A 17503-nucleotide genomic window follows, 5' to 3' on the forward strand; every position below is an offset into this window, starting at 1 on the left:
TAGCATCTTTTCATGTGTCTGTTGACCCATCTCTATTTCCTCTTTGGAAAAATATCTTTTCAGATCTTCTGCCCATTTTTTTAATCGTTTTTTTTTTTTAATGTTAAGTTGTATGAGATGTTTATATATTTTGGATATTAACCACTTATTGGTCATGTCAGTAAGCAAATATTTTCTCCCTTTCAGTAGGTTGTCTGTTGTTTTGTTGATGGTTTCCTTTGCCATGCAAATGCTTTTAAGTTTAATTATGTACAGTTTGTTTATTTTTGCTTTTAGTTCCTTTGCTTTAGGAGATAGACTCCCCCCCCCCCAAAATGTTGCAATGATTAATGTCAGAGAGTGTTCTGCCTATGTTTTCCTGTGGAGTTTTATAGTTTCTGGTCTTACATTTAGGTCTTCAAGCCATTTTGAGTTTGTTTTTGTATATGGAGTTAGAGAATGTTTTAATTTCATTCTTTACATGTAGCTGTCCAGTTTTCCCAGCATGACTTACTAAAGAGACTATCTTTTCTCCATTGTGTATTCTTGCCTCCTTTGTCACATATTAATTGACCATAATACATGGGTTTATTTCTGGGCTCTCTTTTCAGTTCCACTGATCTATGTGTCTGTCTTTGTGCCAGTACCAGACTGTTTTGATGACTGTAGCTTTGTAGTGTAGTCTGAAGTCAGGGACTGTGATTCCAGCTCTGTTGTTCTTTCTCAAAATTGTTTTGGCTATTTTGGGTCTTTTGTGTTTCCATACAAATATTAATAGTATTTTTTCTAGTTCTGTGAAAAATGCTATTGGTATTTTGATAGGGATTGCACTGAATCTGTAGACTGCCTTGGGTAGTTTGGTCATTTTAACAATATTAATACTTAAAATCCAATAACACAGTATATCTTTCCACCTGTTTGTGTTGTCTTCAATTTCTTTCATGAGTGTGAAATAGTTTTCTAAGTACATGTCTTTTACCTCCTTAGGTATATTTATTCCTTGGTATTTTATTCTTTTTGATGTGATGGTAAATGGAATTGTTTCCTTAATTTCTTTCTTATAGTTTGTTGTTAGTGTATAGAAAGGCAACCAATTTCTGTATATTAATTTTGTATCTTGCAACTTTATGGAATTAATTGATGAGTTCTAATAGTTTTCTGATGGCGTTTTTAGGATTTTCTATGCATAGTATCGTATCATCTGCAAACTGTGACACTTTTACTTCTCTTTCTTCTCCGATTGCTGTGGTTATGACTTCCAATACTATGTTGAATAAAAGTGGGGACAGTGGGCATCCGTGTCTTGTTCCTGATCTTAGAGGAAATTCTTTCAGCTTTTCACCATTTGAGTCTGATGTTGGCTGTGGGTTTGTCATATACGGCCTTCATCGTGTTGAGGTATGTTCCCTCTATGCCCACTCTCTGGAGAGTTTTTTTATCATAAATGGATGTTGACTTTTGTCAAAAGCTTTTTGTGCACCTGTTGAGGTGATCATCTGATTTTTATTCTTCAATTTGTTAATGTGGTATATCAGATTGATTGATTTGTGGATATTGAAAAATTATTGCATCACTAGGATAAATCCCACTTGATCATGGTGTATGCTCTTTTTAATGTATTGTTGGAGGCGATTTGCTAATGCATTGTTGAGGAGTTTTGTATCTATGTTCATCAGTGTTACTGGCCTGTAATTTTCTTTTTCTGTGATATCTTTGGTTTTGGTATCAGGGTGATTGTGGCCTCATAGAATGAGTTTGGGAGTGTTCCTTCCTCTGAAAATTTTTGGAATAGTTTGAGAAGGACAGGTGTTAACTCTTCTCCAAATGTTTGGTAGAATTCACCTGTGAAGCCATCTGGTTCTGGACTTTTGTTTATTGGAAGTTTTTAAATTACTGATTCAACTTCAGTACTGGTAATTGGTCTGTTCATATTTTATATTTCTTCCTGGCTCAATCCTGGGAGATTGTACATTTCTAAGAATTCGTCCAGTTCTACTAAGTTGTCCACTTCATTGGTGTATAGTTGTTAGTAGTAGTCTCTTATGATCCTTTGTATTTCCGTGATGTTGGTTGTAACTTCTCCATATTTATTTCTGATTTCATGGATTTGGGCCTGCTCCCTTTTTTTCTTGAGTCTGGCTAAAGGTTTATCAATTTTGTTTATCTCTTCAAAGAACCAGCTTTTAGTTTCATTGATCTTTCCTATTTTTTAAATCTCTATTTCATTTATTTCTGTGCTGATGTTTATGATTTTCTTCCACTAACGTTACGTTAGTTTTTTCTTCTTTCTCTAGTTGCTTTAGTTGTAAGGTTGGGTTGTTTCAGACTTTTCTTGTTTCCTGAGCAAGCGTGTATCACTATAAACTTCCCTTTTGGAACTGCTTTAGCTGCATCCCTTAGGTTTTTGGATCATTGTGTTTTCATTTGTCTCTAGCCATTTCTTGATTTCCTCTTTGACTTCATCAGTGGTCCATTGCTTATTTAGAAAGCGTATTGTTTAGCCTCCCTGTGGGGTTTGTGGGTTTTTTTGCAATTTTTTTCTTGTAATGTCTATTCTCATAGCATTGTGGTTGGAAAAGATGCTTGACATAATTTCAATTTTCTTAACTTTACTAAGGCTTATTTTGTGGCCTATCATGTGATCTATCCTGGAGAATGTTCCATGTACACTTGAAAAGAATGTGTATTCTACTGCTTTCAGATGGAATGCTCTATAAATATAAATTAAGTCCACCTGGTTTAATGTGTCATTTAAGGCCAGTGTTTCCTTATTGATTTTCTGTCTGGATAATCTATTGATGTAAGTAGGGTGTTAAAGTCCCCTTCTATTACTGTGTTAATATTTATGTATTAAGGTTCTCCTATGTTGGGTATATGTATATTTACAGTTGTAACTTCTTGGATTGATTTTTTTAATCATTATATATTGTCCTCGTTTGTCTCTCATAACAGTTTTGATTTTGAAGTAGATTTTGTTTGATGTAAGCTTTGCCACCCCAACTGTCTTTTGATTTCCATTTGCATGGAATACCTTTTTCCATCCTCTCACTTTTAGTCTCTATGTGTCTAGATCTGCTGTGAGTTGCATGTAGGCAGCTTATATACTTGTCTTGTTTTTGTATTCATTCAGCCACTCTGTCTTTTTTTTGTGGTACGTGGGCCTCTCACTGTTGTGGCCTCTCTCGTTGCAGAGCACAGGCTCCAGACGTGCAGGCTCAGTGGCCATGGCTCACGGGCCCAGCCGCTCCGCGGCATGTGGGATCTTCCCAGACCGGGGCATGAACCCGTGTCCCCTGCATCGGCAGGTGGACTCTCAACCACCGCGCCACCAGGGAAGCCCTCACTCTGTCTTTTGATTGAAAATTTTAGTTCATTTACATTTAAGGTACTATTGATATATATGTTCTTATTGCCATTTGTTAATTGAGGTTTTTTAAAAAGAATTTATTTTTGGCTGTGTTGGGTCTTTGTTGCGGCGTGCAGGCCTTTCTGTAGTTGCAGTGAGCAGGGGCTACTCTTTGTGGCAGTGCATAGGCTTCTCACTGTGGTGGCTTCTCTTGTGGCAGAGCACGGACTCTAGAGTGCAGGCTCAGTAGCTGTGGCGTGCAGGCTTAGTTGCTCTGCAGCATGTGGGATCTTCCTGGACCAGGGCTCTGACCCATGTCCCCTGCACTGGCAGGCGGATTTTTAACCACTGCACCACCAGAAGTCCCTGGGGTTTGTTTTTATAGATCTTTATTTTTTCCTCTCTTGTTTGTGGGTTGCCCACCTGGAGTTATGGGACTTGACTATATTCTTAGTCTACCCCTCCTACCTGTCTTGATGTGGTTCCTTTTATGTCTTTAGTTGCGTAAGATCTTTTTGGGTAGGATCTCCATCAATGGTTGTTCTGCAAAAGTCTGGTGTGCTTATGGGAGGAGGTGAGCTCGGGGTCTTTCTACTCCACCGTTTGGCCCTTCTCCTGTCATTATGTTTTTAAATGTGTTGGGTTTTCGCCGTAATACATTTTAGGCTTTCGCCCCAATGGTTTTCACCAAGCATTTATTTACCATTAGGAGTAATATTATGTTTTTAGAAAAAAATTAAACCCACACCTAATCATGTATAAGAATCAAAATCCAAAATTGCTTTAAAAGTGAAAAATATTGTTTTTATTTAGTTATGAAAACAATCTTATAATTAGATGCACTTAAAGAAAATAGTCTGCAAGGTAGATTGAATTAATGAAAACATTTAGTCTGGCTCTCTGTCCCTAAAAGGAACTAAAGCAATTTTACTAATTATAATTTTCTATCCTGAAACAAATCTAGGGAAAATATTTAAATCATCATATTTGGTTAGCCTGAAGCTTCAGTACCTATAACATTCTTCTAATGTTTGCATGGTCAAGTTAGAGGTGGGTATTTGACTGTACGGACTGCTAAGGCATTTCTAGTGGAATTCAGGATCCCTACATACATTGTGAAAGTCTCCTGGGTCAAATTCCATTTATGTAAAGAAGTTTGATATGGCCTTCCTGTCCCTTTTGCCTATGTGCTAGTTATACGTGACATTTTTCAGACTATAGAAATGTCAAGTTATAGATATCTCTGATTTTTAACAAACTTCACACTGTGACCAGAAATATTTACCATCTCCTCCACTCACAGGACAAATAGCTATTTCAGGTCAAGTTACCTTTTTAATAAAACTTGACTTCTGGCTCAATACGAATTCCCTTCTCTATTAGCTGCAAGCTTTTTAAGGGGTTAAATTTGAGAGATTGATGTAAAAAACCCCACAAAACACCAAAAAACAAACGAAAAACAACAGACACGTGCAATACCAAGGAGCACATGTAATCTTTCTTTAAAGGTTTTTACTCATTTACCCACAGGCACCCACACAAAATGGAAAGCATGATTGCACATCTGATAAGGATGCAAACTTCCACACGTACAAATCTTTACAGAGAGGCCAAAGTAGAAACTGTCTCACTTGAAGTAGCATTGGGATGGGACCTTGACAAATCTCCCTATGCCACTCTGATTCATTTTTTTGATACATTGGGAATGTTTGGAAAACTTTGGCTAAATGCCTGCCTTCTTTAGTGGCTGCATGCTGTTCAAACCCTGAATGTTAAGTGAGACTTTTGAATTGATGGGCTATTTCCCAGGAGTAACATCCCTTTAACAGACTCATGTTTCATTCATTTCTGAAGTATCCTACTGTATGACTCAAATAGATGCACTCTCTTATTAAGCTCCATCCCTCAAAGGCAAGATAGGCTTGTTGTTTCGTATCACCAGTACCTATCAAAGTGACTGGCATGTAAATATTACAGATTTTGATTGCAATAAAACACAAGACGACTTAATTTACTTCTATCGCATTATTATAGGACTTCTATGTGTTTGAACACATGTGGTAATTTTCCATTATATATCTCTATCTTGAAACATCCAGTAAAACAAGTAAAAAGTGCCCTTTCCATATTATTTTTGATTCATTATCACTCATCCTCTCTTGACTCTTATTTTCAAGGAATTTGTAAATTCCCTGGTTTTCTCATTTTCTACAGCTTGCCCTTCTCTTATAGTTCTATGAATATTTCTTCCTCTCCTCTTTTCATGTATTTACTTTTCTCAGGAAAGATTCAAGAAGCCACTCTATGGCTTCTAAAATTACTCTGATAGATTTTCAGATTCAGATTTCTTTTTCATACTGTCACCCTAAACTTACTTAAGAACTACTAGACATTAACCTCTTCATCTCCTTCCATCATCTAATTTTAAAGTAACACTTTCCTATTCCAATTTCTGTTTTGATTAATACTGTCTCAGCCATCCACACTTATAAGCAGTTGTTTTTCCTCATAATGTATAAAATCTTTTTCCTATCACTTATATTTTAAGCTACTAACTTTTATGGTAAATTATGTAGTAGCTTAAGATAATTTGTTATTATTCTCACAGAATCCATGGTAGGAGAGTTTGAAAAAGAAATGCATTGTCTCTGTGGTCCGGGCCCAAGATAATTGGTCTAATGGGGTTTCGGAGTTTGTAAATCCAAACCCAACAATGTTATAAAAATTCAAATGGAAGCCATAAAAAAATATGTTCAATTTACTTAATATTACAAAATTAAGAAAGGTGATAGTGTCAATTTTTCATATTCTAATTTTTGTGTTCAATTGTAGTTTTTAAATTTTTTTCATTACTAAAACACCAATTGATATATATTTGAGCAATTCAAGTTTTATTTTATGGATAATCATGAGAAATGAAAACCCTATTTATATTGATATAAAAGCTTTTTCAGATTAACCAGTGTGCATTAGAGGACATGTAATCTTGTAGACTTTGTTGTAAACAATGACATTTGCACTTATCTACAACTATCATTTATAAAATTGAATAAAAGGTAACTAATCACTTAGAGCTGTGTAACTATTGTAGGGTCAATATCCTGACATTTCTTTTCCTTTATAAAATATTTTCCTAGCAAAATTTGAAAACAGGGAAACATGAATCCACTAGAGATATCCATGTGTAGTGCTTAGAGCTGACAAATATTTTGTATCTTTTTTGATAACAACTAACTCAACAATAAAAATAATTTAAGTACAATTAAAATTAAGAGGCAAACACCCCTCTCTGTGGGACCAGGAATATTCCCTTTTTATTTCATGGGTCTTGTTCAAATTTTAATTTCTAAAATATTTTCAGAATGCAATTTCCTCAAGAAATTTATTTAAAATATTAATAAAAATATTCAATTTTTATATGTATTTTATAAGTATGCTAAAATTCCTCAATAGTTGGCAGAATCTTTTAGGACTAGAGATCAGCCTTGATTATTTATGCTTTACTTATCCCCAGTCCTCTGAACCTAGTGAATTGTGTTTTTCCACCTCTTAGGAAGGATAAGAAACACTGGACAAATTATAAATTCAAGAGGTTTCTCGAATCAGAAACAGAAGAGCAGGGCAGCCAACTGGGGCAAAACCTAAAGAGAAATTTATGTCAAAATAGAAGAGAAGCAAACATAGCCTTACCTGAGATCCCTGGGATAGATGCAATTAGTTGCCAGATAGAGGAAGTCAGAAAGCACAGTTGATGAATTGGTGGAGGTCAATTGTGCCCTGCAAGAGATTGTAAACCCAGGATGCTGCAGGAATTGGAGGCTGTGCTCCCATCACATTGAACACTGGAGAAACTTCTGAGTGTGTGGTATGGGTTTATGGGTGTGGGAAAGCAGCCACAGTGGGAGGGTCATGAAACTCCACAGGGATACTTCTCCCCTGTCTTGCTTGTGGAATAAGTGTTTATCTATAGGGGAATGACAGAAAACACTGTCACTCTTCCTAGTGAAAAACGTATTAGAACATGTGGAAGGAAACAGAAAATAACTATTCCTGAGGTAGAGGCCAGGACGTGTACTAGACCCAGAACTATAGCAAGGAGAAGGGCAGGAACATTGAGGAAGCCACACTTCTTAGACAAGGGATACTATGCCTTCCAAAAATTGAGCCTTAATAAATAATGACAGAGAAGGTCTTCCTAATGCTCAACCCCTCCCTCTCAGGTTAACAAATTTGAGTAATAACAGCAAAATATTATTGAGAGAGATACAGGGGAGGGATATGAGGATGGGAAGAAACCCTCTCTGAGGTGTATTGCAGAGGAAATACCTAAAGCCACGGGTGGAACAAAGAGACAAAAAACAAATAAAACCCCTTTAAAACACTAGTCCTTATCTTGACACAATGTACTGCTTGAGGAATAACAAAACTGTGGTGCACTGAGCACGACATATTAACAAACCTCAAACCCAGCTGAATTCCTAACTAGATTAATGCAAATCCTCATATTAAAAATATGGCAGAAGGAGACATGTTACTATTCCCAGGCTTAAAAACTGGCTACCAAAATAGTGGCATTCTACTTAGTTTATCTGGCTTTCATCAAAAAAATTTGACACACAAAAGGCAAGAGACATACTCCCAAGAGACAAAGCAATTATCAGAATCAGACTCAGATATGACACATTTGTTGAAACTAGCTGACACAGAACTTAAAATAAATATGTTTAAAATATTAAAAACTCTAAAGAAAATGATGAGCAATATGAAAGATCAGATGAATAATTTCAGCAGAGATGGAACCTATAGAGAAGAATGAAGTGAAAATGCCACAAATGAAAAATTGGTGACAGAAAACAAATACATCTGGGGGGCTCACTTATCAATAGATTCACTATAACTGGTGAACAAATTAGCAAACTTGAAGTTAGTAGGAACTATCCAAACTGAAACTCAAAGAGAAATAAAAACACTAAAAACAAAAAACAGTGCACCCAAGACTATCAATAGTTGACATGTTGAATTAGAACTCATAAAAAGAAACAGGACAGATGAATTATTTATTTGCAGAACTGATGGCCAAGAATTTTCAAATATGTCCCAAGCCACAGATCAAATTTATCAAAACACCAATAAATAATGAAATAAAAACCTAAGTATATCACAGAAATTGCTGAAAACAAAAGGCAACAAGAAACTCTTGAGGACAGAGAAAGACATTGTACAGAGGAACAAAAATATGAATTATAGCAGACTTCTTATCGTAAACTACGTAAGCCAGAAGATGGAGAAACATTTCTAAAGTGCTGACAGGCAAAGATAAACCAAAATTCTGTGATAGATTTGCAATTCATCTATTTCAAAATTGTCTCAAAATAAAAAGTTAAAAATTAAATGAGTCATTCAAAATCAAATGGCCTCCCAATGGTCAGTTTTAGAGGAAACTTTATTTCAAATACTAAGTTACTACCTATTTTAATTCTGTGTTAAATTTGAAGGAATATTTTACTATATGCTGTTAGCTTTGGAGGATATTATTTTTAGTTTGAAATCATAGTGGATTTTGGTGTAAGATTCTTTTCTGAATATTATATGTAGTTTCAACAGGGAACTAAACATTTAACAAAGATAAATTTGTATGGCTCACAAGATGTACTACCTAACTATAAAAGTTTTAAAACATATACTGATGAAAGTAAGTGGAAATAAAAAAAAATACTATCAAGTACTTGTTTGGGTTTTGGAACAAAGACATTTATATCTGACCAAAGTTAAATATTTGCTTTACTTAGCCTTGAGTCCTTTATCTTAGATTTGAAGTTTCTTTCTTTTACTATATTTTCTGTATCTTCCTCAAAATACATATTCTCTATCAGGTGCCCTTACTTTCTTTTCCTCCCTGTTCTGTAAATCCAATCAGCTGTTTAATTACTATGACACTTGCTGGATTATGTGTATATACATGGGTGTGTGTATGTTTCTCCCCTACTTTACTAAGCTTATACTTCATTCTAACACATTTATCCATGTATTCAAGATTACATGATGTCCTTCCCTTATTTTCATCTTCTCCAACGAACCTTTACTTTTCCCATGTGTGTATATATACTACAGCACATGAAATGCCACTAATCCATCTGTACCAGCAAAGACCTGGATCCTTTGCTAACTTTGTTTTTAACATCCTGGTCACCTCTGATTAGAAATTCTTAGTTTTTATTTATAACTGAAGCCAAGTCCTCTTAAAACAATTCTTCTGCTGAGTTTATCATTAACCTCTCTATCCCCAATTTTATTCCCTTTCTTGTCCCGAACCTGTTCCTCTCAAGATTGAGAAATATCAAAGAAAAGGGGGGATTGAAACTGTATACAAGAGGAGACCTTCAAGACGGCAGAGGAGTAAGACGTGGTGATCACCTTCCTCCCCACAAATACATCAGAAACACATCTACATGTGGAACAACTCCTACAGAACACCTACTGAATGCTGGCAGAAGACCTCAGACTTCCCAAAAGGCAAGAAACTCCCCACGTACCTGGGTAGGGCAAAAGAAAAAACACAGACAAAAGAATAGGGACGGGACCTGCACCACTGGCAGGAAGCTGTAAAGGAGGAAAAGTTTCCACGTACTAGGAAGCCCCTACACTGGTGGAGATGGCGGGTGGTGGCGGGGAAGCTTTGGAGCCATGGAGGAGAGCACAGCAACAGGGGTGCAGAGGGCAAAGCAGAGAGATCCCCGCACAGAGGATTGGTGCCGACCAGCACTCACCAGCCCAAGAGGTTTGTCTGCTCACCCGCTGGGCCGGGCGGGGGCTGGGAGCTGACGCTTGGGTTTCAGAGGTCGGATCCCAGGGAAAGGACTGGGGTTGGCTGCATGAACACAACCTGAAGGGGGCTACTGCGCCACAGCGAGCTGGGAGGGAGTCCAGGAAAGAGTCTGGACCTGCCTAAGAGACAAGAGACCATTGTTTCCGGGTGCATGAGGAGAGGGGATTCAGGGCACCACCTAAACGAGCTCTAGAGACAGGTGCGAGCCACAGCTATCAGCGGGGACCTCAGAGACTGAGCAAGAGACAATAAGGCGGCTGCTGCAGCCACCAAGAAGCCTGTGTGTGAGCACAGGTCACTATCCACACCTCCCCTCCCGGGAGCCTGTGCAGCCCGCCACTGCCAGGGTCCCGGGATCCAGGGACAACCTCCCCGGGAGAACACACGACGCGCCTCAGGCTGGTGCAATATCACACCAGCCTCTGCTGCCCGAGGCTCGCCCTGCACCCGTACCCCTGCCTCCCCCTGGCCTGAAGAAGCCAGAGCCCCCTAATCAGCTGCTCCTTTAAGCCCATCCTGTCTCGGCAGGAACAGATGCCCTCAAGCGACCTATATGAAGAGGCAGGGCCATATCCAAAGCTGAACTCCAGGAGCTGTGTGAACAAAGAACAGAAAGGGAAATCTCTCCCAGCAGCCTCAGGAGAAATGGATTAAATTTCCACAATCAACTTGATGTACGCTGCATCTGTGGAAAACCTGAATAGACAATGAATAACCCCAAAATTGAGGCAGTGGACTTTGGGAGCAATGATATATTTTTTTTGTCCTTTATCTCCTTTTTGTGAGTGTGTATGTGTATGCTTCCTTGTGTGATTCTGTCTGTATATCTTTACCATTTGTCCTAGGGTTCTGTCTGTCCATTTCTTTTTTTTAGTATAGTTTTTAGTGCTTGTTATCATTGGTGGATTTATATTTTGGTTTGGTTGCTCTCTTTTTCTTTTTTTTAGTACTATTTAATTTTTTTAATTTTTAATAATTATTTTCATTTATTTTAATTATTTTGTTCTTTCTTTCTTTCTTTCTTTTTTTCATCTTTTCTTCTGAGCCGTGTGGCCGACAGGGTCTTGGTGCTCCAACCATGTGTCAGGCCTGTGCCTCTGAGGTGGGAAGGCTGAGTTCAGGACATTAATCCACGAGAGACCTCCTGGCTCCAAGTAATATCAGATAGCGAAAGCTATCCCACAGATCCCATCTCAACGCTAAGACCCAGCTCCACTCAACAACCAGCAAGCTACAGTGCTGGACACCCTGTGCCAAACAACTAGCAAGACAGGAACACAACTCCACCCATTAGCAGAGAGGCTGCCTAAAGTCATAATAAGTCCACAGACACCCCAAAACACACCACTGGACGCAGACCTGCCCACCGGAAAGACAAGATCCAGCCTCATCCACCAGAACACAGGTACTAGTCCCCTCCACCAGGAAGCCTACACAACCCACTGAACGAAAATTAGCTACTGGGGGCAGACACCAAAAACAACAGGAACTATGAACCTGCAGCCTGCAAAGAGGAGACCCCAAACACAGTAAGTTAAGCAAAATGAGATGAAGCAGATGAAGGAGCAAGGTAAAAACCCACCAGACCAAACAAATAAAGAAGAAAAGGACAGTCTACCTGTAAAAGAATTCAGAGTAATGATAGTAAAGAAGATCCAAAATCTTGGAAATAGAATGGAGAAAATACAAGAAACGTTTAAGTACCTAGAAGAACTAAAGAGTAAACAAACAATAACGAACAACACAATAAATGAAATTAAAAACTCTCTAGAAGGAACCAATAGCAGAATAACTGAGGCAGAAGACTGGATAAGTGACCTGGAAGATAAAATAGTGGAAATAACTACTGCAGAGCAGAATAAAGAAAAAGAATGAAAAGAATTGAGAACAGTCTCAGAGACCTCTGGGACAACATTAAACATACCAACATTTGAATTATAGGGGTCCCAGAAGAAGAAGAGAAAAAGAAAGGAACTGAGAAAATATTTGAAGAGATTATAGTTGAAAATTTCCCTAACATGGAAAAGGAAATAGTTAATCAACTCCAGGAAGCACAGAGAGTCCTATACAGGATAAATCCAAGGAAAAACACACCAAGACACATATTAATTAAACTATCAAAAATTAAATTCAAAGAAAAAAATTAAAAGCAGCAAGGGAAAACAACAAATACAAGGGAATCCCCATAAGGTTAACAGCTGATCTTTCAGCAAAAACTCTGCAAGCCAGAAGGCAGTGTCAGAACATATTTAAAGTGATGAAGGGGAAAACCCTACAACAAAGATAACTCTACCCAGCAAGGATCTCATTAAGATTCAATGGAGAAATTAAAACCTTTACAGACAAGCAAAAGCTAAGAGAATTCAGCATCATCAAAGCAGCTCTACAACATATGCTAAAGGACCTTTTCTAGGCAGGAAGCACAGGAGAGGGAAAACACCTACAATAACAATGCCAAAATAATTAAGAAGATGGTAATAGGAACATACATTATTGATAACTACGTTAACTGTAAATGGATTAAGTGCTCCAACCAAAACTGGCTGAATGAATACAAAAACAAGACCCATACATGTGTTGTCTGCAAGAGACCCACTTCAGACCTAGGGACACATACAGACTGAAAGTGAGGGGGTGGAAAAAGATATTCCATGCAAATGGAAATCAAAAGAAAGCCGGAGTAGCAACTCTCATTATCAGACAAAATAGACTAAAATAAAGACTATTACAAGACACAAAGAAAGACACTACATAATGATCAAGGGATCAATCCAAGAAGAAGATGTAACAATTGTAAATATTTATGCACCCAACATAGGAGCACCTCAATACATAAGGCAAATGCTAACAGCCATAAAAGGGGAAATCAACAGTAACACAATAATAGTAGGGGATTTTAACACCCCACTTTCACCAATGGACAGATCATCCAAAATGAAAATAAGGAAACACAAGCCTTGAATGACACATTAAACAGCACAGACTTAATTGATATTTATAGGACATTCTATCCATAAACAACAGAATACACTTTCTTCTCAAGTGCTCATGGAACATTCTCCAGAATAGATCATATCTTGGGTCACAAATCAAGCCTTGGTAAATTAAGAAAATTTAAATTGTATCAAGTATCTTTTCTGACCACAACACTATGAGACTAGATATCAATTACAGGAAAAAATATAAAAAATACAAACACATGGAGGCTACACAATCCACTTCTAAATAAACAAGATATCACTGAAGAAATCAAAGAGGAAATCAAACATACCTAGAAACAAATGACAATGAAAATACAACAGCCCAAAACCTACGGGATGCAGCAAAAGCAGTTCTAAGAGGGAAGTTTATAGCAATACAATCCTACCTCAGGAAACAAGAAACATCTCAAATAAACAACCTAACCTTACACCTAAAGCAATTAGAGAAAGAAGAACAAAAAAAACCCTAAGTTAGCAGAAGGAAAGAAATCATAAAGATCAGATCAGAAATAAATGAAAAAGAAATGAAGGAAACAAAAGCAAAGATCAATAAAACTAAAAGCTGGTTCTTTGAGGAGATAAACAAAACTGATAAACCATTAGACTCATCAAGAAAATAAGGGAAAAGACTCAAATCAACAGAAGCAGAAATGAAAAAGGAGAAGTAACAACTGACACTGCCGAAATACAAAAGATCATGAGAGATTACTACAAGCAACTATATGCCAATAAAATGGACAACCTGGAAGAAACGGACAAATTCTTAGTAAAGCACAACCTTCCGAGACTGAACCAAGAATAGAAAATATAAACAGACCTATCCAAGCACTGAAAATTGAGACTGTGATTAAAAATCTTCCAAAAAAAAAAAAAAAGCCCAGGACCAGATGGCTTCACAGGCATCTTCTGTCAAAAATTTAGAGAAGAGTTAACAGCTGTCCTTCTCAAACTCTTCCAAAATAAAGCAGAGGGAGGAACATACCCAAACTCATTCTATGAGACCACCATCACCCTGATACGAAAACCAGAGAAAACTGTCACAAAGAAAGAAAACTACAGGCCAATATCACTGATGAACATAGATGCAAAAATCCTCAACAAAATACTAGCAAACAGCATCCCACAGCACATTAAAAGGGTCATACACCATGATCAAGTGGGGTTTATCCCAGGAATGCAAGGATTCTTCAATATATGCAAATCAGCCAATGTGACGCACCATATTAACAAATTGAAGGAGAAAAACCATATGATAACCTCAATAGATGCAGAAAGAGCTTTCAACAAAATTCAGTACCAATTTATGATAAAAATCCTCTAGAATGTAGGCACAGAGGGAACTTACCTCAACATAATAAAGGGCATATATGACAATCTCACAGCCAACACCATCCTCAGTGGTGAAAAACTGAAACCATTTCCACTAAGATCAGGAACAAGACAAGGTTGCCCACTCTCACCACTATTATTCAACATAGTTTTGGAAGTTTAACCACAGCAATCAGAGAAGAAAAAGAAATAAAAGGAATCCAAATCAGTAAAGAAGTTTGCAGATGACACGATACTATACATAGAGAATCTTAAAGATGCTACCAGAAAACTACTAGAGCTGATCAATGAATTTGGTAAAGTAGCAGGATACAAAATTAATGCACAGAAATTTCTTGCATTCCTATACACTAATGATGAAAAATCTGAAAGAGAAATTTAGGAAACACTCTCATTTACCATGGCAACAAAAAGAATAAAATACCTAGGAATAAACCTACCTAAGGAGACAAAAGACCTGTATGCAGAAAACTATAAGACACTGATGAAAGAAATTAAAGATGATACAAACAGATGGAGAGAGATACCACGTTCTTGGATTGGAAGAAACAACATTGTGGAAATGACTATACTACCCAAAGCAATCTACAGATTCAATGCAATCCCTATGAAACTACCACTGGCGTTTTTCACAGAACTAGAACAAAAAATTTCACAATTTTTATGGAAAAACAAAAGACCCTGAATAGCCAAAGCAACCTTGAGAAAGCAAAACGGAACGGGAGGAATCAGACTCCCTGACTTCAGACTCTCTTCAGTAAGTGGTGCTTGGAAAACTGGACAGCTATATGTAAAAGAATGAAATTAGAACACTCCTTAACACTGTATACAAAAATAAACTCAAAATGGATTAAAGACCGAAATTTAAGGCTTTTAAACTCTTAGAGGAAAACATAGGCAGAACACTCTGACATAAATCACAGCAAGATCCTTTTGACCCACCTCCCAGAGAAATGGAACTAAAAACAAAAATAAACAAATGGGACCTAATGAAACTTAAAAGCTTTTACACAGCAAAGGATACCATAAACAAGACCAAAAGACAACCCTCAGAATGGGAGAAAATATTTGCAAATGAAGCAACTGACAAATGATTAATCTCCAAAATATACAAGCAGCTCATGCAACTCAATATCAGAAAAACAAACAACCCAATCCAGAAATGGGCAGAAGACCTAAATAGACATTTCTCCAAAGAAGATATACAGATTGCCAACAAACACATGAAAGAATGCTCAACATCACTAATTATTAGAGAAATGCAAATCAAAACTACAATGAGGTATCACCTCACACCAATCAGAATGGCCATCATCAAAATATCTACAAACAGTAAATGCTGGAGAGGGTGTGGAGAAAAGGGAACCCTCTTGCACTGTTGGTGGGAATGTAAATTGATACAGCCACTATGGAGAATAGTATGGAGGTTCCTTAAAGCTTAAAAATAGAACTACAATATGACCCAGCAATCCCACTACTGGGCATATACCCTGAGAAAACCATAATTTAAAAAGAGTCATGTACCACAATGTTCACTGCAGCTCTATTTACAATAGCCTGGACATGGAAGTAACCTAAGTGTCCATCAACAGATGAATGGATAAAGAAGATGTGGCACATATATACAATGGAATATTACTCAGCCATAAAAAGAAACAAAATTGAGTTATTTTTAGTGAGGTAGATGGACCTAGAGTCTGTCACATAGAGTGAAGTAAGTCAGAAAGAGAAATACAAATACCATATGCTAACACATACGTATGGAATCTAAAAAAAAAAAAGTTTCTGAAGAAACTAGGGGCAGCACAGGAATAAAGATGCAGATGTAGAGAATGGACTTGAGGACATGGGGAGGGGGAAGGGTAAGCTGGGACTAAGTGAGAGAGTGGCATGGGCTTATATATACTACCAAATGTAAAATTGCTAGTGGGAAGCAGCCGCATAGCACAGGTGCTTTGTGGCCACCTAGAGGGTTGGGATAGGGAGGGTGGGAGGGAGATGCAAGAGGGAGGAGATATGGGGATATATGTATATTATAGCTGATTTGCTTTGTTATAAAGCAGAAACTGACACACCATGGTAAAGCAATTATGCTCCAATAAAGATGTTTAAAAAAAAAAGACTATATACAAGACCCTTTGTCCCTGTCCTTTGAAGGGAAAGGCTTTTGCTTTAATCTCCCAGGCATCCCCTAAGTCTCAAAAGGCTGGCTCAGGAATTAATGATTAGGTAGTGTGAAGATGTAGAAACAGTACTTGTTGGACTGGGAAACTGGTAACAATTTAGACTACAAACCAGCGACATAGCAGAATCTCCCAACTTCCAGTTCCCTGAAAGGTATAAAGGTCTGGCACACATTCCTACATTGTGTTTTTTGTTTTTTTACAGGATGCAGACACCCACCAGGTGAAAACTACTAACTGCAAGAGCCTAGACCCCAGCCTAGTTGAAACCAGAAGATTGGTGATGCTCAAAACCTCGCCTTGATGTCAACCAATCCGAGAATTGTGCATGAGCAGATCATGCACCCTGAAGCCCCCTCCCTCACACTGCCTTTAAAAACTCTCCCCTGAAAGCCATTGGGGGAGTTCAGGTCTTTTTGAGCACAAGCTGCCAATTCTCCTTGCTTGGTGCCCTGCAATAAATGCTGTGCTTTCCTTCATCACAACCCCGTGTCAGTAGATTGGCTTTACTGTTCGTGGGCAAGAGGATCCAAGTTTGGTTCAGTAAGATAACTGCAGGTCTTAGTATTACATGATTCTTTGCTATCCACTGTTTTAACATTATTTGATAAAATATTCCACCTACTTCAGATATCCCATGGTAGACTAAGACAACTTAGTCTCTTGGTTGCAGAATATTTCTGGGACAAATAAGAAATTTACAGACACAGCCTAAATTCAATTACTTCTAGTCTGTCCTCAGTTTTTGATGATTTAAACATTCATTAAAAAGCAAGAATAAAAAATGATACAAAAGTATGTTTGCTGCATGTTACTGACCAAATAAAAGAGATTTTGATATGCAACTCCTTTCTTCCTG

General features: G+C 37.5%; 1 long non-coding RNA gene across 1 annotated transcript in view; it reads right to left on the bottom strand.

Annotated features, from left to right (window-relative positions):
• The window catches only part of LOC137204699 (uncharacterized), a 77750-nt gene that overhangs the window by 26088 nt on the left and 34159 nt on the right, over positions 1 to 17503 (bottom strand). The window contains exon 2 of the long non-coding RNA XR_010933793.1: positions 7016 to 7102. This is a non-coding gene — a long non-coding RNA (uncharacterized lncRNA). The remainder of the gene's footprint in view (positions 1 to 7015; positions 7103 to 17503) is intronic.

Source organism: Pseudorca crassidens, chromosome 13, assembly GCF_039906515.1.
Source record: "Pseudorca crassidens isolate mPseCra1 chromosome 13, mPseCra1.hap1, whole genome shotgun sequence".
Taxonomy (NCBI): Eukaryota; Metazoa; Chordata; class Mammalia; order Artiodactyla; family Delphinidae; genus Pseudorca; species Pseudorca crassidens.